Genomic DNA, 23,654 nt, shown 5'->3' with positions numbered 1-23,654 from the left:
GGGGCATTTGGTTTTTGAGAGATGTTTGGGCTTTCTTTGCAGCTAATTAGTATGAAGTCTTTCATACTATTTTTGTATGTATGACTCATGTTTCAAAGACAGAAAGTTTTATCACTTAATATTCACCACGAGGCTGCTACAATATAGAAATATAGCCTCTAGAGAGCAGCAGGAATATGAAACCACAAATTGGTGCAATGCAGGTCGCTGTGCAGCTGATCCCCTGCAGTATTAGGATTCTGTAAGCGTGTAGGCTTGTACCTTGAACTGCAAGTAATGATGGTCATTTCCTGGGAGCAAGCAGGTCAGGACTTCAGGATGCATCTTCTGAGACTAGCAACACCTTTATTCCAGAAACATAATACTCCAAGTCTCCAGTTCTGCCTTTGGGTCCTGACACCTATCCTCAATCTCTAAGTTTTTTTCAACAACATTAACCTTTCCTCTTCTCACCTCTTTCTGTTTCCTAGCCCTGTTCTCTGCAGTTTTGGTGTCTTTCTAGGGCATCTGTGGGCTACTCTGGCATGAAATCAAACAGACTTAATTAGGTTTGATTACTTTTAAATAAATCTTGAAGGATTGGGAAAAGCACTTGTACAAGAAGCATGAACTACGTTTAGTAGCAATTCCAGAGAAAAGTGTATTCCCTCACAGTTTTTAAAAGTAGTGGATCCCTTCAAGATGATTTAGCAGGGTTCATTGCCTACCAAGTCTGAGGACCGGAGTTCACACCCTGGAAGCACAGGGTGGAAAAAGGGGACCAACTTCCACAAGTGGTCCTCTGACCTCCACAGCCTCACAGTGATACACATGACCCCACCCCCACACCTAATTAATGAATAAATCCATTTCTAAAAGATGCCTTATCTCTCTTCTTGGATTTACTAGAAGCTTCCTTCCTGCGATATTTTTTTTATAGCATCTACTTTATCCTAGATTACTTCTCTTTCAATTCAAAACAAAATGTTGTAAAAATACTGAGAAAAGGTTGTGGCAAAACCAGATAGGATTTAGAATTTGAATCCAATTACAAAAAAAAATGTGAATTTTACACTTATTTATTTGTGAACTCTTAGCATGTGTCACTTATTCAGCTTTGAGGAAGAACATCAGACAGTTCACAACTGAACTGAGTGGCAAATTAAACATATAATGTCTCAACCACTGGAAATCTTCACTTGTACCATACACTTGTGAGGTTAGTCTTTTTAAAAAATATATTTGGTTATGCATATACTGCAAACTTCGGGTCTGAATTTTCTAATTTTAAAGATAGAAATAAAGCACATTATCTTCAAAAACAAATTTCTCCACGTAAGCTTTGCTTGATGAAAATCAAAATTGTTTTTACCCTCAAAACACATGAGACTATCCAAAATGGGTGGCTAATGCACCCGTAAGGCTTCTTTACTGTTTATTTCATCTCAGTTATGCTGATGGTACTGATGAAGTGTAAGCCAGAGAGTCAATTGCATTCTGTGGAGTAACAATTTAACATAGAAACACACATTTTATTTGAATATTCGTTGGCCTAGCAGGCAAGAAGAAGAAGTGAATCTGCCTGGGAATGCTCACTGAAGAGACCTCAGATTTCTAAATTTCAATATATCTTCTTGTCACCTCAACTCAGCTAGCTCAAATATTCCAGGCTTGAAAGAAATTAGATCTACAGGGAAATCAAGCCTCCTAGACCTCACTGAGATGAAATATTCAATACTCTGCTTTTTCCCCAACCCCTTAATATTTCTCTGAGAATCAGAAGAAATAGTATTAAAACCACTGCAGGGTTTGAATTCTTAGTATTATTTATAGTCACCAAAGCAATATAATAAGCTAGAAATTGTAAAGAAAATAGCAACATTGGTTTATCTGGGTTATTGGACAAATAAATGCCCATGCTTTGCCTGTATGTTCAAGAGTTGTTGAGATATATGTACCTGAGACAGAAAACATAAATACTAGAATATAAACTTCATTGTTGATAGATTTGATTTAGGGAAGGTAGACCAAAAATATGATCACAACAGGACCTGTATTATATTATACTCAGAATGAATGACTTATCAAGTCGCTGTCAGAATAGCCAGCATCCTATCCCTTTCCCTATCTTCCTTTCTAAGGAACTCCTGCTTTAAAAATTCACACTCCTCTGACACACATGAAGGCTACAGAAACTTCTTGAATCTATTCAAATTGTATCACTTGCTTTTTTGTATGCCTTATAAGCTTTTGTTTCAACAAGTCTTAGTGTTCTATATCTGTGAAAAGGCAATATGACCTTATAAAGGGTAATATCTAATTGTGGCTATTTATGAGTTCAGAGGTTTAGTCCATTATTATCATGGCCGGAAGCATGGCAACATGCAGTTAGACATGGGTCTGGAGAAAGAACCAGGAGTTCCACGCCTAGATTAGGGGCAGATTAAATAGAGAGAGACACTGGGTCTGCCTTGTGCAATTGAAACCTCAAAGCCCAATCCAGTGACAAAATTCCTCCAACAAAGCCACACCTATTCCAACAAGGCCATACCTCTGAATATAGTGCCACTCCCTGGTGACCAAGTAATCAAATCTATGAATCTAGGGGATCATTCCTATTCAAACCACACACAACAACATGATATACTGGATATATATATAATCTGTGGTGCAAAATTCTTTTGTACTATGATCTAAAGTTATGAGATAAGAGGAACATTCTATATCCTGTAATTAAATCCACCCTGTTGTTGAGCCTGTGTCCCTGGATGGTTAGCTTTAGTAGCACTTCTCAGTTCCTCCCCACCCCTAACCCCCAGTTAGGTAGCTCAAGGCATGACTATCCCCTTTTCTTCACAGGGACAGAGGCCTTAAGTGGCAGTAGGAATTTCCTTTCACCCACAGGGATAAATGTATAGAAGCTGAGGTAGATATCTCCTTTCCATTGCAGAAAAGATTGAATGGAGGTGAACGTGGCTATTCCTTTTCTATTTAAGTAGATCCTTGCTTTATTAAACATTTATTTTTATTATTATCTTTGAGAATTTTCTATATCTGTGCTGTATTTACACCATTTCTGCCACAAATTCTCTCCAATGCAGCTTCTTCTATATCCTCTTACTCTCTCTCAACTTCATAGTCTATTTTACTTTATTATTGGTGTGTGTGTGTGTGTGTTTATGCTTGTGCATGCCTGGGGAGAGACAGAGAAAGAGAGAGAGAGAGAGAGAGAGAGAGAGAGAGAGAGAGAGAGAGAGAGAGAGAGAGAGAGAGAGAGAGAGAGAGTATAAATACATGATACTGAGTTCATTTAGTGTTGCTCATATGTATATCTGTTGGTCAAGGCTGGCTACTTGGGATTGACCAAATATATCGGAGAAAGATTGCTTCTCTCTCTCATAGACATTAATTGTCTGTAGCTCTTCATCTAGGAGTGGGACATCATGAGATTTCTCCCAAGTAAATGGGGATTCTAACTGGTATTATCACTATGCTGCTCTTGTTTAAGTGAGAATACTGTTACGATTTCATGAATCCAACTCACTCTGTCCTACATATAATACACTACTTTGTAGCAGATGTCTTTGCCTCTGGCTCTTATAATCTTTATAACCTCTTTTCAGTGATGTTCCCTCCTTCTTTCTTGAGCATAGATGTGGTGTTGTAGATGTATCCATTAACGATACATCTATATGAATTGAATCTCTACATAACTCAGCCAGTTAGGTAGTTGTTTTCTACATTTTGATCAGTTAAGGGTCTGTGTGATGGTCCCTTCCTTCTCTAAGAACTACATTTATTCATGGATATAAAACCAAAATTGTGGATATAGTTAGAAATTATGCTGATTTCAGAATATGTATATTCCTTTAGAGTTTATGACCTCAACAGCACAGGTAGTTGTCTAGGTGTACAGTAGCAGAAACATGCTCTATCCAGTTGAGTCCTCATAGATGGCTCTTTACCCACACCCACACCCAGCATGCCAGACTATCATGAACTATCATAGCAAAGCAAAATGTCCTGATATTTTCTTTCCACCTCTGTCTTGCAAGCATTTGTTTGTGTGTGTTTGCATGTGTGTGTGTGTGTTTGCATGTGTGTGTTTCATTTTATATTTTGCTTTATTTTTGCTATTTATTGTTAAAACCTGGTAAAATTCTTGGAGATAAAACTCAAGAAACTGTGCATAGCTAGGTAGCTAGAAGTTTTTAACTTTCATTCATTTTCAGAAATTATGAACTGTTTTTCCTGATCCAAAAATAGTTCCTGAAGAGGGTTCTACTAATGGGTTTTTGTTCTGAGTAGTAGTAATTTTTAAAAAATCTTCTTGTTTCTCTTGCCAATTTACAGGCAGGCAGTTTGCCCTGTGATCTCATTCCTCTGACAAATGCCAGAAGAACTGTTTATTCTTCAGTTTGTTTGGGATTTTACTTCTTAGAATGAATTGGCAATGTGTAATATCCTTACTTGCCAACTCTGGAACTGAGATTCACAATAGTTTTTTAATACTTAATGTTTCTGCTTGGACAGTTTCAAGAACATCTGTTGTCATTCTAATGTTACGCCAATGGAGACTTAGAGATTTCTTCATGCTTTGGAAGAATCTTGTTTAGTTTACATGTAAAGTAAAATGAAAAGAAATAAAAACATTTTTATCATCGTTTTATCTGTTTCCCCAACACTGAATCACCACAGAGAAATGACGGGTGTAAATAAATTCACTCTGGTGTGTCTGTAGCTATGATGGCAGTACTCTAACAGGGCAAAAGGATGAGGGGCATTTTTGCCTGACATCCGCATTTAAGACAATCTGTTTTATTCAAATGGAAAGAAGACAGGCAGATTACAAGCAAGGAATCAATTATGCTTCTCAGGCAAGACATTATTTTATCTCATCTTTATGAAAGTGCAATTAAACACCAAAGGAGAGGAATCTTTTTTCTTATGACATAGTCACAACCAGCTTTTAGGCCAGTTCACATCTTAGATATTCCCAGACCTATAACATGGGTACATTGGACATGAATTTATCTACTGAGCACAGTTTTTAAGAACCATGTACGTAGGAGAGGACAATAAGAATTGTTTATGGGTTAAATTAGGTCAATTTCATGTTGGAATGAGACAGGCTCCACAATGTACTATATTATTTAAAGTTTTAATCTGCTGTTAGCAAAAGAATTTACTTCCTATTTTTCCTATTACTTGGGGATAATTATGAAAGGAAAATTACTGCAAGTTGGAAGCAGGACCTTGTTGATAAGAATATATTGAAGAATTTGAAATGTAAATAAATAAAATATCCAATAAAAAGAATATAGGATAGAGATCTAAACATATTGGATTAGATCACACTTATATCTTGGTATATTTCAAACTTATAAATCCATAAAACATAGATCTTCTATGGCGATCATGCTCTTACAAGGCATGTATGTTTGCCCAGTGAGTCTTTGTTTGAATATTTAGCCTATTTTAAGTATAGAGCACCAGTACAAAAGTTAGATAATATGCCGACAGCTACATTTTCCATTTTTCTGTTTTATTTTTATTTTGTTTCAAAGTCAGGCAAGAAAATGGAATCCAGATTATATATTGCCCTTTCCAATGTCATTATTAATATTTTAACTGAAAAGTAATATATAATATGGTAGAAATAAATAATTCTGAGGGCTATACAAGGAAGAGTAATACTTCTTGCTTTCAGCTTTAATCTGTTTTCCAGACTAAACAACTATTGCTGGAATATTTAAGAAATATTCAATGAATAACCAAGTGTGCACATGTGTGTGATTATTTTATGTAAACCATTTCTTAATTTTTCTAACTTTAAACACACACACTCACACACACTCACACACACACAATACATGTACATTTGTACATACACACACATACATTGTCTGGTCATCTCTCTCTTTGTGTTTGTGTGTGTGTTTGTGGTCTATTTCCTTTCTTAATTATGTACAAAAAAATCAACTTTGACTATACCCGCACATTTAACCAATCCACAGTCAGTTTGAATTCAAATTATGTCTGTTCTCTCATTGCCGAGATTTTGTTTTGCTAACATCCTCTGGATTTACATCCATAGAAATGGATACACTACATTAAAAAGTATATAAGATTGCATAGACTATATACATCACTGTCAAGTTTCTCCTTACTGATAGCATATCTAGTAGCAACATTTGAGGGTGTCAACTTGTACCTTTATCAATAATGCAACATTTCAAACACTTTGGTTTGTAAAATATCACTCTATGAAAAGTATATACTTGAAAATAGAAACAAATGCCACCATGATATATTTTTTTGACATAAAAAGCAAATATCCACATCAACGTATGATTTTCTTTAAGACTTAATGCTATAAAGAATTTGTGTGGTGGTTGTAAATTTTGGACTGATGCTGTCATTCTTCATGGAAATTGAACATACCTTTGACTTCTTTAGAAAAGAACACTCTTGGATACAGCACTTATTCTTACTTCTAGTTTGCACAATCCAATTTGCAGTGAACAAAACTAACTATAACAGGTATGTGATCCCATGGTGTCTAATATAAGTGGTCATATTTTGTGGGAAGAAAATGCCAATGAGGCATAGTTAAAGGTCATGTGTTCTAATGAGCTAGTCTCGGGCTCATGGCTCCACTGTTACTTTTTCCTTTGCCTTTTTCTAGGCTATGCTCTGATTAGCACAAAGATCGTTTAATACTTGTAGCATTTTAAGTTTAAATGGTTCTTTATCCAATGTATTTCTTTGTCCAGAATGAAAAGCAATTGAATTTTTATAAGCTTTTAAAAAGTGACTGGCTGCTCAGTGGCTAATGATCGAGTCTAACATGCATGGAAAAACTTCATAAAATTGGGTATGGTGGTAGAGGCATAAGAATCAGAAGTCTATAGTCATCCTTAACTACATTGTGAGCTCAAAGCTAGTAGTCTGAGGCCCTGTCTCATAAAAGAAGGGAGTGGGAGAAAGGGAGAGGGAGGGGGAGTGAAAGGGAGAGGGGGAGAAAGAGATTGGGAAAGGCTTAAAGCTTAAGATGTTCCACACTTTGTCTCTGTATCTCCTTCCATGGGTATTTTGTTCCCCCTTCTAAGAAGAACCGAAGTATCCAATAAGATTATCACCAACCAGAGACTGCCCTACCTGGACATTGATCCCATATACAATTTCCAAACCCAGACACTATTGTAGATGCCAGCAAGTACTTGCAGACAGAAGCCTGATATTGCTGTCCCCTGAGAAGCTCTTTCAGTGCTTGACAAAGACAGAGGTGGATGCTCTCAGCCAACCATTGGACTGAGCACAGGGTTCCCAATGGAGGAGCTAGAGAAAGGCCTGAAGGAGCTGAAGGGTTTTGCAGCCCCATAGTAGGAACAAGAATATGAAACAACCAGTTTTCCCAGAGCTCCCAGGGACTAAACCACCAACCAAAGAGTACACACAGGGGAACCCAAGGATTTAGATGCATATGTAGCAGAGGGTAGCCTTGTTGGTCATCAATGGGAGAAGAGGCCCTTGGTCCTGAGAAGGCTCGATGCCCCAGTGTAGGGGAATGCCAAGACAGGGAAGCAGGAGTAGCTGTGTTGGTGAGCAGGGGGAGGGGATAGAGGGTTTTTGGAGGGGTAACCAGGAAAGGGGATAACATTTGAAATGTAAATAACGAAAATATCCAATAAAAAAACTGAGACAAAAAAGCTTAAGATATTCAAGAAGGGAGTTGGGGTTATTTGGTTAGAAGTTCTTCAGTTATCATCATAAAATTAAGCAGAAAAGACGAAATGAATCCCAGGTATCAGAATTAGTGAGTGCTTTGTGAGGCAACTGTCCTTTGTCTCTTGTGTTTTACTAGATCTGTGTCTGTGCTCCAGACTCTTGGTGATAGTGTGTGAACATCACTCAAGCAGACTAAACACAATTCTTCCTGACTGATAAGCTTGCTGATCATCAGCCCCTGGACCAGTCACCACATTTCTTCCCCTTCTTAGTGTTGAGTACCACTGAACTTGTGCTTTGGTGATTTTCAAAGATTCCCTTATGTCTTCTCATCATATGAAATTCAGGAAAAACTTTTATGGTCTCACTGTGGGGTTTCAGGAAGTGAGGTATGAGGTAAATTTATAAAACTTTAAAGCTGTCTACCCACTAAGTTTTTGTGTCATTTTTTAAAAATTACCATAAGCTCTCTATGAGTGAGAATTATTTTTTCTAGTTTGACAGCATACAAACCCATTGATAACAATGGTTTGGTGGGAACTTAAAGAGGAATTCTTCTATCTCACCATCTAGTCTAAATGAATTGATGTTGATTAGGACATGCTCATTAGGAGAATATAAATAAAGGTATCTACAAACTACAACTACTAGCAAACTGTGAATTAGTAAGCAGTGATAGTTTCTCTCATATGTTTCATATGATTTCACTTTCTTCTAATGTAGTAGAAATGGAAGTAGCAAATGAATTAAAATTCCCATGTATATGAAAAGGTATAGTAATTAATATTTGCCCATGTGCTCACAGGTTAGACTAAGAAGTCCCACCCATGCAGTGGTGATCTCTTCTCCTTCCATTAGTGGCCCCATCCTCTTTTGTTCATCCTTTTGCATAGGTGACCTGTGTCTTACATTTGGGAGTTATCATTCCCATTTATATCTCTAGTCTCCAAAGTGTCTTGTGGTCCTTTAAAGTCATTATCCTCCTTCTTACATGCTTTACCTAGTCACTTGGAGCCAACACTTTGTTCTTTCTTGTTCATGTTTTAGATTATGCATACTGATCAGTTTGCTTCTAGATTGTTATACAAGAACTTAGAAAAGATATTTTTCCAATAGTAACGTGATTATATAACCCAGAAGCTGAATTATAGAGTTTCTGTACAAATTTATTTTAGGGTAATAATACAAGGGAGTATATGTTACTACTTATTTTTCCAAAGGCTTCCTCTTCTTCCTCTCTTTCTCCTCCTCCTCCTCCTCTCCCTCCTCCTCCTCTCCCTCCTCCTCCTCTCCCTCCTCCTCCTCTCCCTCCTCCTCCTCCTCCTCCCCCTCCTCCTCCTCCCCCTCCTCCCCCTCCCCCTCCCCCTCCCCCTCCCCCTCCTCCTCCTCCTCCTCCTCCTCCTCCTCCTCCTCCTCCTCCTTCTCCTCCTCCTCCTCCTCCTCCTCTTCTTCTTCTTCTTCTTCTTCTTCTTCTTCTTCTTCTTCTTCTTCTTCTTCTTCTTCTTCTTCTTCTTCTTCTTCTTCTTCTTCTTCTTTCTTTTTACAGCCCAGATCATTCCCCTCCCGGCCTGCCAGCTGACTGCTCCTCATCCCATACCTCTTCCCCTTGCCCCTGATCTCCAAGAGATGTCCCCACTACCAATCCCTACCCACTCCCTGGGATCTCAAGTTTCTCAAGAGTTAGGTGCATCTTCTTTCAGTGAGGCCAGACCAGGCAGTCCTTTGCTGTATACGTGTTGGGGCCCTCATATCAGTTAGTGTATACTGCCTGGTTTGTGGCTCAGTGCCTTAGAGATCTGGGGACCCCAAGTCAGTTGAGACTGCTGGTCTTCCCATGGAGATGTCCTCCTCCTCAACTTCTTTCAGTTTTGCCCCAATTTAACCACAAGTGTCCCTGGCTTCTGTCCATTGGTGGGTGCTAATATCTGCATCTGACTCAGCTGCTGTTGGGCTTCTCAGAGGGCAGCTATGTAGGCTCCTGTCTGCCAGCACACCACAGTGTTATTACTAAAGCTCAGAGTTCCCTACCTTCACAAAGTAATCACCACTGATTTGTTGGATGCTTTCATTTCCATGCTGTTCTTTTACTATTACATTGCACTTACTAAGGGAGAACTCTAGAACTCTATCATATTTTCTTAGTTTTGAAAATCCAGGTGCCAAACTCCTGACCATGAGTAAGACATAGTGAAAGACACAGGATCTCCTATGAACACAGGCCACCTTAGTAATGCAGTCTTAGAAAAACCACCTACCCGCTGCTGCACATTACTGAGGCAGTTGAATCGGCTGTTCCTGTCCTATGTGGTGGCATTTAGCATCACCCAGTGTCCCTGAAGATGCTTTTTGTAGAAAAATATAACTGCTCCATGAATCCACATACTGTTGCTAAAGCCTAAGTCAAGTATCTAAGTAACATGACTGAAAAGATGCTGTAGAAAAATATAACAGGGCTTCACAAACCAACTAATGGTCTAGTTGTTAAGTAAAATTACTGTCTTACAATAACTACTATTACAAACTATCCATTAAAGAGCAGCCTCTGCCTCCCTCTTGACTCTTTCATTAGCACAATACTCCCACATTAGTACCCAATTATAAACAAACCCTATCCGAATTTACATTGCTCTCCAAATTACATACACAGACTGATTACTGTTTCTTAAAAGAGCAGAAGCTACATAAGCATCGACTATTCCTTTCTTTTCCCAGTCTGGAGGTTTTTGGAGTCAAACCCTTTTTGAATATATGAGAACTACATCCTCTTTTAACTCAGTCTACAGAAAAAAAAAATCCTTGAACATGGATGGCACATGCTTCTATCCGGAGCAGGGGGCAGGAAGAACAGATCATGAAGAAGTGTGGTTTCTCTTCTACATATATATTTCCTTATTACCTTCCTTCTCATTGTTTTCCTCACTTACTTTAAGCAGCTCCATGCTCTCATGGTTTAGTAACATGGCTCTTCTCTACTTCTGATGATCTTGTGACCTCTCCATGCATGTATTACTTCAATATTCAGTGAGGTTGCTTCTCAGCATGCTGGCATTTATCAGCCTAAGAGTGTTTTATCCCTGGTGACTATTCACCATTTCTTATGGGTTAGAGAATCTGTGCTCCTACCTCATCTTGATAGAGCCACAGATGTTCAGTGCTCCAAACTATCTTATGTTTCCCTGGAATTCTGTTTCTTCTCAGAATACAGGAAAGAACTGACAGGCCTGTGAGTTATTTGATTCTTCAGGAAAAAAAAATACCTGAACTTTGGGCCAAGGTACCATGTGTTTTAATCCTGAAGGTAAGATCCCTTTAATTTCCCAGATTTATAAGCCGGTTAGCAGTAGGAGAAACAGGGCTTCCCTAATGTATGGCTGTCTTTTCTTTTGCATCTGAAGCTGCTAATCATTTGCTGTATTTTCCAATAGCAATCTCATGCTCATTTTCTTCTCAGATGCTAAGACAATCATTCTTGTTTGCTAGGAAACAAGAGTCTGATTTTCAAAGGGGTAAATAACATCACCATAATTTACTTAAAAATATTTCAATGGCTTCTTCTGCATTTAGTATGTGATCTATTTTCAGTTGTGGTTTACTTTACTCTGTTTATAAACCCCACTTATCTCTTCCTTCTCACAGTTAGGATGAGTCTTCTTTCTCCTTTAACAGGATGCAACTATATTGTTGTTCTTTGGAGGTCTTAGATTCACCAAGCTCATTCTTGCCTTTAGGGCCTTGCTATTTTTACTTGTTTCTTTCTTTAGATCTCCAAAAGACTAAGTACTTGTCATTTTTACCAAAGTGCAAATTTCAGTTGTTTATTTCCAGGGTTTTCATGGTATACAATAAGCTTTCCACAATCACTTGTTGCCTTATTAAGTTAAAAATCATCACTATGTTTATTTTTTTCTATATTGTTTTATACCTGTTAACTAATTTAAAGTGTGTGGTGGGAGATAACCTGAAGTCTTCACATGTGGACTCCCAGCTCTGTCAGTCACTGCCCTATGCTCATTGTTCCACCTGTGTGGCTTTAAGCATTGAAAGGAGAAACATGCCTTGCTTTAAACAACTTTCTGAAGATCTGACTTATAGTGGCTCTATCTGGAAGAAACACAATGAAGCTTTGAGGATGAAGGAACACAGGCTTTTCCTTCACTATGAACTTCTCAGTCATGTTTGTGTGCCTTTCAACACGTGGTAAGTGTGTATTCATAGGACAGACAAGGCATTTGTCATTATGGCATCCTTCTTTGCTTTCTGCTGTCCTGGATAGAGTTGCCAATCAATCTTATTTTTAGCTCATTATTTTATTTAATTCAAGGAAAGTATTGGAAATTTTCTATAAGCAAGAAACATTTTTTCAGCTGTTCAGATCATGCCATATCTACTAAGACTGCTCAGAAGTAGAAATAAGTAAGCACAAAAAATATGTTTTTTTTTCTCAGCCTATAGTATATCTATCCTCATATGCACATGCACAAACTAGGAAAACTGTGTCTTTATAAATTTTTGCATCTTCATTCCAAGTCTTGGCATGATTTGAACTAATTTGGATATTTGAATATATTCTTTCTTTCTTTCTTTCTTTCTTTCTTTCTTTCTTTCTTTCTTTCTTTCTTTCTTTCTTTCTTTCTTTCCTCCTCCTCCTCCTCCTCCTCCTCCTCCTCCTCTTCCGCTTCCGCTTCCGCTTCTGCTTCTTTTATTCTTCTATCTTCTTTTACAGTCCAGACTTCATCCCTCTTGTGGTCTACCCTCCAACTGTTCCACATCCCACACCTCCCCCTTCCCCTGTCTCTAAGAACATGTCCCCAGCCCCAACCCCAACCCACCAGACCTCCCCATCCCTGGGTCCCCATATCTGAGAGTTAGGTGCATCTTCTCCAACTGAGTCCAGACCCGGCCGTCCTCTGCTGTTCTTACTCCTAAGAATAAAGCTGATCAAATGGCCATAAACTTTGCATAGTATTTTAGGTACATTACTACTGACATAATAAATTTCCTCATTGCTGTGGGATAGCACTTTTGGTCCAGCCGAAAATAGAACTGGCCTTTTCTTCCCTGTTTCTTTGTCAACAGCTATTTTTGCAAGGTTTTCATTACTTCTTAATTGTTTAGACTTCCTATCTTCATTTTTCTTGTTAAGGACTGATTTTACAAATGAGTTCATTATCTCTACCATTTTAGCCTCATCATTAATTTCATGCTCCTCATTTATTAGGGGGCCTATTTCTCTCTGGTATTTGCAGTATATGTGAAATGCCCTTGTTTCCTTTGAGTCCCTTATGTCAGCTTTATTGCATTATTTTCATGCTACTGGTATCTTTCTTATGTTTAATTGATGCATATCCATTTTATTCCAAATAGCAAGTTTTCCCCCACTGACTTTAATAAAAGGTGTTCAAAAGACATTTGTGTTTACCTTTGTATTTGCACACCTCCTTCTTCAAACATATTTTAAATCTGCTCTAGTCTACTTAAAATATCAGTAGAAGCAGCACTGTCAGAAAGAATTGAGACAATTCCTCATCTTGTAAAATGCATTACTGTATATCATAAATTTCTTAACCCTTAATTAGCGAAGAGATTCATGATAGTTTTATCTGTTAGGCTGATAACAGCTCATTATTCATTGATGTTCTTGTACACAAACAAACAGAGGAACAGAGTTTCTATTGCTTTATTTGGAGTCCTTTGAGATAAAAATGGATATGGTAATTCTAAATAGGCTCAGGAGTTAGAAAGCCTGGTCTAAGCCATGGATACCTCTGAGCAAAATCAAACAAATCTCCTGTCTTTTTTTTCCTAATAGGATCACCATCTTCATTTTGACTTTTACTTCTCTGTATCTTTGAAAGGTGGACATAGCAGTTGGGAAATAACAAAACTTGTGCTTATATGTAGAACAGTCTGGCTGAAGATTATATGTTGCAAAATATGAATGAATGAATGAATGAATGAATGAATGAATAGCTTTGTTTACTATACTATGATACAACAGAGCATTGGTTTAGGAAACAAGAGACCTGGTGTTTTATTGAAAAAAATTTTTTATTCATTTTTCTATTATTTCTCTGTTGGCAATTTAGAGTTCTCATTTGAAAATATGGACGTTGAATTGGGCAATAGTCAAGACTTCTGGTACCTTTTAAGTGTTCTATGTGATTCTCAAAACCGAGAAGCTATCAAGTAATTTGGACTCCTCTAGTCCTGTTGGTCTCCTCTTTGGAACGCTAAAGGATTCTGGCCATTCTATACAGTACACATGCAATAATAGACAAATCAAGACCTGGAGGACAACCGTGTTTGGAGATACCAATCAAGGTTACTTTTGCCTGATTCTTGAATAATGGTGTTTTCATTGTAACTTTACTTAGGACTGAAATTTGAAATCAGGGTCCTGCCTTTGCACTGGTATTTGTAGCATCTAGTATCCACAACACTGGAGCTCTCTAGGACTTGACACACTGCTTTAGTCTTTCCTCCAATGAACCAGCCTACTTTTCTGGTTCTAATCATTATGTGGTTACATGGAAAGGAACTGCCCATCGCACCTATACATTGAAACAAATCACACTCCTCAAATGACCTACTCAATGGTTTTGAAGGCTTCAGAAAACTCATTATTGTAAATTTTCATCTTGGGAAAAATTCCCCTTCAGTCGTAGCTTTGCCATTTGTAAACTGCTAAGTCACTTTATCAAAGCTGCTGTGAAAATCAAATGGTTTCTGTGAAATTCCTTTCTTAAGTACCTATAAGCAAATCTCAGACCACCAGCCTTGGTCTGCTAGTGGATCTGTTATGGTTAAGATATGAATTCCCCTCCAGGGAAGACTTGTGTGTTGAAAGTGTGATCTCCTAGCTTGGTGATGCCTTTGAAGGAAGAGTGGATCTTAAAAACAAGCCTCATCAATGAATTAACCCATTCATAGCTGAAGGGCATGTGGCCTAGGTAGAGGAATGGAGCTTTGAGACCCTTCCAAGTTGTCAGAAGGTAAAAGCAGATCTATGCTCTTACCCTCTTTTCTGCCTCTGGCTCAAGCAATGGAGCTGTGAACCATGGACTGAAATCTCTGAAACTGTGGGACAAAATGCAATTGTTTTCATGGGAAAATAGTGATGAGTAAGCTACATGGTCTCAAAGAAGGTTCTGGTAATGCCTATGACCAGTGTCATGATTATCACATTCCATTTGAACCTAAGCAGCCTCACAAGGACTTAGCAAAGCCCCACACTATGCTTTGGGGTTCCCCCCACTATCTTGGTTGAATGGTGGAGTGTTTTCTTGCCCTGTATCTTTCGATGATCTAAAGTACACTCTTCCACCATTCCAAGTGTTTGCTTCCTTCTCGGGAAGTAGGGGAGGACATTTAATATTAGTCATATTAAAGCCTCCACTGTTTAACATTTCTGAAAGTTTGTATTTAATTTTGAGATGTTTTTCTTTCATTTCCTATGAAGTTTGCCCTTTTATTTATGAAATATCTTCCATTCTGTCTGTATATCTTGATATTTCTGCTGCCTATCTAACTTCACTTAGCACACCACATAGATATCTCTTTAATCTCCACTATATTAGGGAAGTTGTAGGTCCTCTGGTTTTTTTTTGGTGGAGAGAATGCAGCTTTCAGGTTAATGCTAATCTTGAAAAGGAAACTCTCTCCACAGGACTCTGAGCTCTTGGGACATTTCTTATATGGTAATGTTGAACTCTGAAACAGCTTTCATTTTACCTTTAAGTCACAACTTGAGCTACAGGAAGTTGAACTATTAAACACTTTAATGTCTACTGAGTTAAGGATCTCCCTGCAGATTAATTTTATTACTAAATTTTTAAATACAGAGATGTGTCTGTATTTAAGCCCACACATCTACAATGGCAAGATAGCCTCAGTTCTTCCTTAAGTGTTGGAATGTTCCTAAAGCTTGGTTCACCAGGAAAGAATGAGATCATTAGCAGTTATAGAAAGAATACCAAATATATCTTGATCAAGTAACTAATAAGTGGATAATGCAAACTCAGGTATTTATGTGGAATTCATTAGGGGTAGAGATAAAATACTATGCTAATAAACTTATAAAAATATATGGGATCCAAATTATATGTATTTATATATGTATGCAGAAATATATAACCTTTTAAGTTTTGCACATCTATAAGAATTTATGGTTCTATGTTATTTACAATGATGATGATTTTATAATTGTATATCATCAAAGCTAAGTGGATTTCTGATACTTTTTTTTTAAAGATGTATTTATTTATTTATTATATGTAAGTACACTGTAGCTGTCTTCAGATCTCATTACGGGTGGTTGTGATCCACCATGTGGTTGCTGGGATTTGAACTTCGGACCTTCAGAAGAGCAGTCAGGTGCTCTTACCTACTGAGCCATCTCACCAGCCCGGATTTCTGATCCTTATGACATTAAAGAAAAAAAGAATCATGCATATGAGAAATGTTTTTAACTATTTAAGAAAGAGACATCTCTTTCATTTCAAAATTAAAATAAGCATAACATGCTGTTCTTCAAACTTTTGCATTGGTTATTATCATTTTAAAATATATTTTAGATAGGAAGTCCAATCAAGACTATCTGAGAAGTATTTCAAGTACCCAAAATATCAAGTCTTCTTTTTAGCTTTCAGACCATTACTTCTAGAAGAAAAAAAAAAAAAAACCTTCAACCAGAATTCTAGCTTATAGAATTTAGCATATAATTTTTAAACACTTATCTCTGAAATCCCACTTTCTTGCCAGACAAAAATGGCATCTTTCGTAGAATGGTGTGGAACCCCAAATGGCGCACAAGCTTTAGAAGTGCATGAAAGAAAGTGAAGCAGAACCCGAGAAATGGGGAGAGCATCCTGGATTCGTTCCTGAATTCAATTGTTTCTTTACACACTTAAGCAATTCAGGCCAAGAGACAATGTTGGGATATTTTGCTTTATACCACATCATCCATTACTTAAATACATCTTATACAGCAAGATATGGAGGAGCCAAGGATTTACCACATGGCATAAACATTTCAAGAATCAGAAAAATCTTGATTCTGATTATGGTTTCTTGAGAGGTATTAACATGCTTACACATGTCTGTTCTTTTTTGCATTCCCCCAAATTCCCAAATACAGTATGAATATTTTATAGTGATGTTTAGTAATGAGCACCGAATCCAACCTTAAAATGACTCCTCTCTTAATTAGCACATTAGTCACTCAGTAAAAATTGAGTGGGATGAATTATTCAAATATAATTCAGCAGAGACTTGGAGCAAATCTAAGGGATAAAGAAAAAGGGAACAAGGCTGCAGAGTTCCTTTTCTACTCAGAAGGTTAAAGAGAGACCCTGCAAAGCTACGAAGTAGGAGTCAGGAGAGTCACTCATTAGTAGAGGGACTTAGGCATCTTTGGCTGCCATATCAGTGGTGACCTTGAAGCACTGATAAGCACCAAGTGCATAAGGGGAAAAGCACAGTGATGAGGTAATGATTCCTTATCTTCTGCTTTCATAGCTTCAATTAAGCCACAGTGAATTGTGCTGTGTACAGCTTGGAGAGGACTCTCACTAGGCATTTACCTGCTGGAGAAAATAGTTTTGAACTGCAAAGAAGTGTTCATGTTGAAGGTTCTTGCCCCAGGATAATTCTCTAATCTATTGTGGAGAAATGATATGATTAGCAGTTGGGACCAGAAGAGATAACTAGAATGTGCTAAAACATGTGTGTGTGTGTGTGTGTGTGTGTGTGTGTGTGTGTGTGTGAGAGAGAGAGAGAGAGAGAGAGAGAGAGAGAGAGAGAGAGAGAGAGAGAGAGAGAGAGAGAGAGGTTTCAGGACTTTCTGAAGTAGTACAGAAGCTTGAGCAGGAAGGGGAATAGGGAAAGGAAGGGGGAATGGGAAGTCGATTTCAATAAGATAGTAGCTTTGGCAATTGGGAATAAAAATTACTTTTAAAACTACAAAGTCAGGACCATGAAAACAAGAAAGAAAAAAAATGATACCCTCAAGAATTTAGAATTTCTCATGAAAATCTTCAAAACATGAGTAGTAAACAAAATGTGAATCCCAAGTGGTAGATTCTACCTCCCTGCATTTGTGTGAAGACAAGAAATAACAGGGCTGACAGGGAACTAGCACTAAAAATCAGCTTGGCTCTCAGGGTAATTTATCTACAAAAGACATTCCCCTTCTCTGTGTAGTTAGTTTGGTTGCTAGTCTCTTTCCATTTTAGTTTAGTTTAGTCAGAGAAAAAACATTTGGCGAGAGTAAGTCTGATGGATAAGCCTTTCTCTGGCTAAGTGAGCCTTTTCCTGGGCTTGGTAGGAACTAGTTTGACTTTGCTCTTAAGCAAAGATCCTGTCATTGAAACGCCAACCCTTCAATGACTGTATTGTCGAGATGGGTTATTTTATGATAATCTTGAAGGCATATAGAGCATTGGGATAAGTTAAGCCCAAGGAGCCAGAGTCTAACAATCAAAATCTATATCACATGTGAAAACAGACCCAAATTGACTTCTTATCTCACCAAACAATGTCCTTCCACACTTGGGCCATCAGGTCAAACTTTAACCTAGCTTAGTCCATAAGTAACCATTGTACTCAGTCTGTGCTTCTATCAGTCATTTGTTTGTAATACCTTGATCCCAGAATAGCCCTAGGCCAAAGAAATCTCTCCTTCCCTATAAGTGTAGCAGAAACAGCAGGACTGCCTGTATATAAATGCTGGGGGCTGTGCAGCTGCAGAAGCATCTCCTGCAGGGAGGACCTAATTGAGGGCTACCTGCTGGTGCAAATAATGCCAACCAATCAGAAACTGCTGTTTAGAATAGACTGCCATATCTGGGGATCCATCCCATAATCAGCCTCCAAACGCTGACACCATTGCATACACTAGCAAGATTTTGCTGAAAGGACCAAGATATAGCTGTCTCTTGTGAGACTATGCCGGGGCCTAGCAAACACAGAAGTGGATGCTCACAGTCAGCTATTGGATGGATCACAGGGCTCCCAATGGAGGAGCTAGAGAAAGTAACCAAGGAGCTAAAGGGATCTGCAGCCATATAGGTGGAACAACAATATGAACTACCCAGTACCCCCAGAGCTCGTGTCTCTAGCTGCATATGTAGCAGAAGGTGGCTTAGTGGGCCATCAGTGGAAAGAGAGGCCCATTGGTTGTGCAAACTTTATCTGCCTCAGTACAGGGGAATGCCAGGGCCAAGAAGTGGGAGTGGGTGGGTGGGGGACGGGGTGGGGGAGAGTGTGGGGGACTTTTGGGATAGCGTTGGAAATGTAAATGAAATAAATACCTAATTAAAAATATAAAATAAAAAAAATGAATAGGTAACAATAAAATCCATGGTTAAGTGAAAAAAAAAAAAAAGAATAGATACTTTCTTAGAACCAATGGGGGTGTGGGTGGAGGGTATTAAAGGAGCCTGAAGCAGTGTTCAGATAAGCTAGCTGCAGCATTTCTCATGTGCTCCCAGAGTCTGTGTCATTGATTCTGCACCAACCCACCCCCAACATGCAAGAGCAGGCAGGGTCGATCAGAAAGCTGTCCAGGGTAAAGGTAATGTATAAGAAATCATGGTAGACTATGCCAATGCTTTTAGAGTGCAGGTCCTTTGAATGGGACATCACAGGCCCTGGAATCCTTATTCTCATCTCTAACCTAAGAGGGATATGTAGAGATTAGTTTATTTTAGCTACATCAAATTCTACTGCTTTTATGTTATTGAATTGATATATTCTAATTTATAATGACAGCTTTACTGTGCAGTTTATCCTTCCTTCCTTCCTTCCTTCCTTCCTTCCTTCCTTCCTTCCTTCCTTCCTTCCTTCCTTCCTTCCTTCCTTCCTTTTATTTCTTTCATCCTTTTGTTGCTCTGGAATACACCATATAGCCAAGGATAATCCTGAACTGCATCAGATCTCATCTGCTGTCATCTTGCCAGTGTCATTTAGCACTGTGAGCAGCAGAAGAAATGGAGGACTTGTTACTCTCAGTACGTTGTATGAAACCAAACAACAGAGTATTTGAAATATGAGTGAAAAGTAAATTTGCTTCACGAATTCCAGAACTTAAACTTCCTTACCAGCTTGAGACTAGAAATAGAATTACTTTCATAGAGTCACGCTATTATACAAAGTCTATTATTGCAGTTTTATTAACAACTATATCAAATACATTTTCTGATCTATAAGTACAAATCATCCTAGTGACTTTCTGTCCATTAGCTAAGTATGATAACTTCAGCAGAACACAGCCCAGTTTTTTTCTCATTTGATGGTTATATGACCATCGCTCATTCTAGCTAAGCAGTCAGTGTGACTGAACTGATGGAGGAGGGAATTTGATTCTGTTATTAATCCCTGTGTGTCAAGCTCCAGTGGATTCCTTTCTAATTTCCTTTCACTCTGTTTTACCCAAACCAACCTCCACCGTTGTCATTTTAAATCTTGAATAACATAAAACCTCTTCTGCCCACTTTGCCACCTTGCTGCCTGAGGATGTCGACTTGAGAGGTTGTGTTAATTTAGTGGTCTGTGCATGTCCAACACTGACTCCATTCTGCCTTCACACTCGATTGTGGAGATTATTTTAGCTGGAATTGTCTTTTGTCTTTTAGATTGATTATTTGCTGCTAATGTATTCACTGTCTCTGATGCGAGGTAGCAAAAGATTTAGGCTGCTCTGGGGAAAGAGAACACAGCATTGTATAAGCATTGTTCATAAGATGCAAAAGGATTAACCCAAATATTGTTAAAAGTCACAGAGTGTAAAATGGGTGCTGACACTCAAAAGGACCAGAGGTGATACTATATCAAGCTTTGAACATGGTGAGGTGGGTGCTGCCATTATATATGTCCCATCCTGTCCTATCAGCCATAGAATAAATATAAATAAATGAACAAGAATACATTTGAACGAAGCTTTATTTACATACAGAAATATAATTCTCACATACCCTTTTTATGTGATACTTATATTAAAACATTTTTTTTCTAAAATTTAAACTCTGTCTTTAAGTCACAGGTGATAGTGATACACAAACAGAAACCCTCCAAATTCTCATTCAGTAAATACATAAATTAATGAATTCAGGAGACACTTCTCAGAGGAGAGAAATATATATGGCTAATAAATATTTGAAAAACTGTTCAACATCCGTACCATTGGGGAAATGCTATTAAGAACATAGACTGAGATTCCATCTCTTCCTAATCAGAACTGCTACTATCCAGAAAATATATGACAACAAGTGCTTACAAGGATGAGAGCAAAGATGAACACTTACACACTGCTAACTGTAATATAAACTAGTGAAGATACTATAGAAATTATCATGGAAATGGCTAAAAAGCAAAACAAAACAGAGCACCTAGAAACAAAAACTACTGGTGATCCAAGTAGACTAGTAAATACCAAAAGTATCCACCCAGTTTCTGCATTATGCATAACATAATAAAAATACACGACTTCCATCAATAGATGAATGGATAAAGAACTATGGCATATTAACACGACATAATTGCAGAATAATAAATGGGACCAGAAATTATTATGCTAAGAAATCCATATTAAGGAAAATAAACATTGTTTTCTCCCACATATAAAATCTAGATTAAATTTATCTATATACATGGGTGTGTGCGCACATGTGCACTCATTTTTTGGTGTGTGGATGAGTGTAGGACATTAAGGCATGTGTGTGTGTGTGTGTGTGTGTGTGTGTGTGTGTGTGCGAGTGTGCGCGCATATGTGTGTGTAGGACATGAAGGCTAAAATCAGAGTATGAGAAGGGAATGAAAATAGTAGGAAGAGAAAAGAAGGGGAATGGAATATTTGCTTCATGAAAGCAGAAGGAAGGTTCTTTGCTTGGAGGAAGGAGAAAAGTAACTGGGACTAAGAGTACTATGGGGATGACTAAGAACACACTATGACATAGTTGCATGAAAATGTCAGAATGAATCTGATCAGCTGGATGGTAAACAAATAAAATAATGTACAATAAAATAAAAAAATAAAAATAAATAAATAAATAAAATAATGTACAAAGCAAAGAACAAAACCAGACAGACTATTAAGCCTGTAGATCAAGTTCTCTACTATGGTTTCATAGAAAACAAAATGTTCTTTTCTTTTACCCTCTTCTAATTAAGACCTGAAAGACTCAAGTAACTGTGCTCCATTTTTCTAGCATCCAAAATTGTAAGGCAGCCATTTGCTGCCATGTGCTCAATACTTCATTAAAGGAGTTGCACTCTTATCCCTGGATGTGATCAACATTTCTCCTTACCTTAGAATTTTGTAATCTTATAGTCTCTGCTTAAGTAACGTAGTGCTCTTTTAGCCTGTCATCTTCAGCTCTGGAAATTATTTTGTGTTTGTGTATTATAATTGCATATATATGTGCAGATGCTTGTAACAGAGTGGTTAGAATTCAGTACTCTTTATGATTCCCATTAAAATGATATTTAATTTTGTCAATAATGAATCATACATTTTTTTCAGATTCATTATATTTTATACTTCATTCTGGGAAGTTTCTTTAAAAGTATCTTTTGCAATAGCAACTTTTACATATAACAATTCATTTATTTTGCTTATTCACCAAATTAATAAATTTACCATCATAGTTTAAAAATATAAGAATGATTACCCACTATATTATCTTGTTACAGCTTTGAGTCTTGGGAGCCTTCCTCAAGTCATAAGGATTCCCTGCCCATTTGCAGTGATCTCTTCCAACGGTTTCTCAATACTCTCTTCATCAGTCTAACTCTACTACATAGCTTTCTTTATGCATCCTCAATATATTAATTTTATTTTTCCTTTTGTTTTATTTTGCTGTATTGTAAAGAAGCTCAAGCTAGCCTTGAACCGATGATTCTTCTACCTCAGCATCCCAAGTGTTGAGATTACAAGTTTGGGATCCTTTTGATTCTCATAATTGAATTTTCCCTTCGCAGTTCCTCCTCTTAGGCTGCTACATGGATTCTTTGCATGGAATCTTTTCTCCTGTTCACATCTTTTGAGGAAAGAAAATAGATGTCAGTCTTATGCCTTCTTTTTTTTTTTTTTTTTTTTTGATGTACTAACCAGAACCCCGGAGCTCTTGTCTCTAGCTGCATATGTATCGAAAGATGGCCTAGTCGGCCATCAATGGAAAGAGAGGCCCATTGGACTTGCAAACTTTATATGCCCCAATATAGGGGAATGCCAGGGCCAAAAGAATGGGAATGGGTGGGTAGGGAAGTGGGGGGCGCTATGGGGGACTTTTGGGATAGCATTGGAAATGTAATTGAGGAAAATATGTAATAAAAATCAAAAAAAAAAAGAGAAAAAAAAGTCTTATGCCTTCTTATAAGCAGGACATACAGTTGAAGACAGAACAACAATGGTGTGAGTTTGGGTGGGGGGAAGCAGCTAATGGGATTCTTGTACTATCCTTTGCAAAGAAATATGTTGAAAGAAGCCAGCCTCAAGAAAAATGAAAGTCAGTCTTTGTTTATATAAATAAATACTACCTTATAGGTAGATTAAATTTTAAAAAGGAAAATGTTTTCAGTTATCATCTACACATAGTATTACAGCAGCCATTTTCACATTTCATTTTGTTTTTCCGTATTTAATATTTCATATTATTTATATTTATGTGCTTTGAGTGTTTTACCACTGTGTATGTCTAGGCACTGTGTGTGCCCCTAGGGCATCATATCTCCTGAGACTGGAGACACAGATAGATCGATCATCATGAGCCAGCATATGGGTGCTGGGATTTGGACTCCAGTATTTAGCAAGAGTAATCCATGTTCATAGCTGTTGAGCCATCTCTCTATTCCTCTAATAAAATTCAATTGTATTACATCCCCTTTCCCTTTCTTTCTTTTAACATCTCCTCATCTTCCTTCTTTCCAACACCTTCCATATGTTCTAC

This window comes from Mus caroli, unplaced genomic scaffold (assembly GCF_978045245.1).
Source record: "Mus caroli unplaced genomic scaffold, Mus_caroli_1 scaffold_14, whole genome shotgun sequence".
In the NCBI taxonomy this organism is placed as follows: Eukaryota; Metazoa; Chordata; class Mammalia; order Rodentia; family Muridae; genus Mus; species Mus caroli.
Note: the sequence above shows the minus strand (reverse complement) of the source record.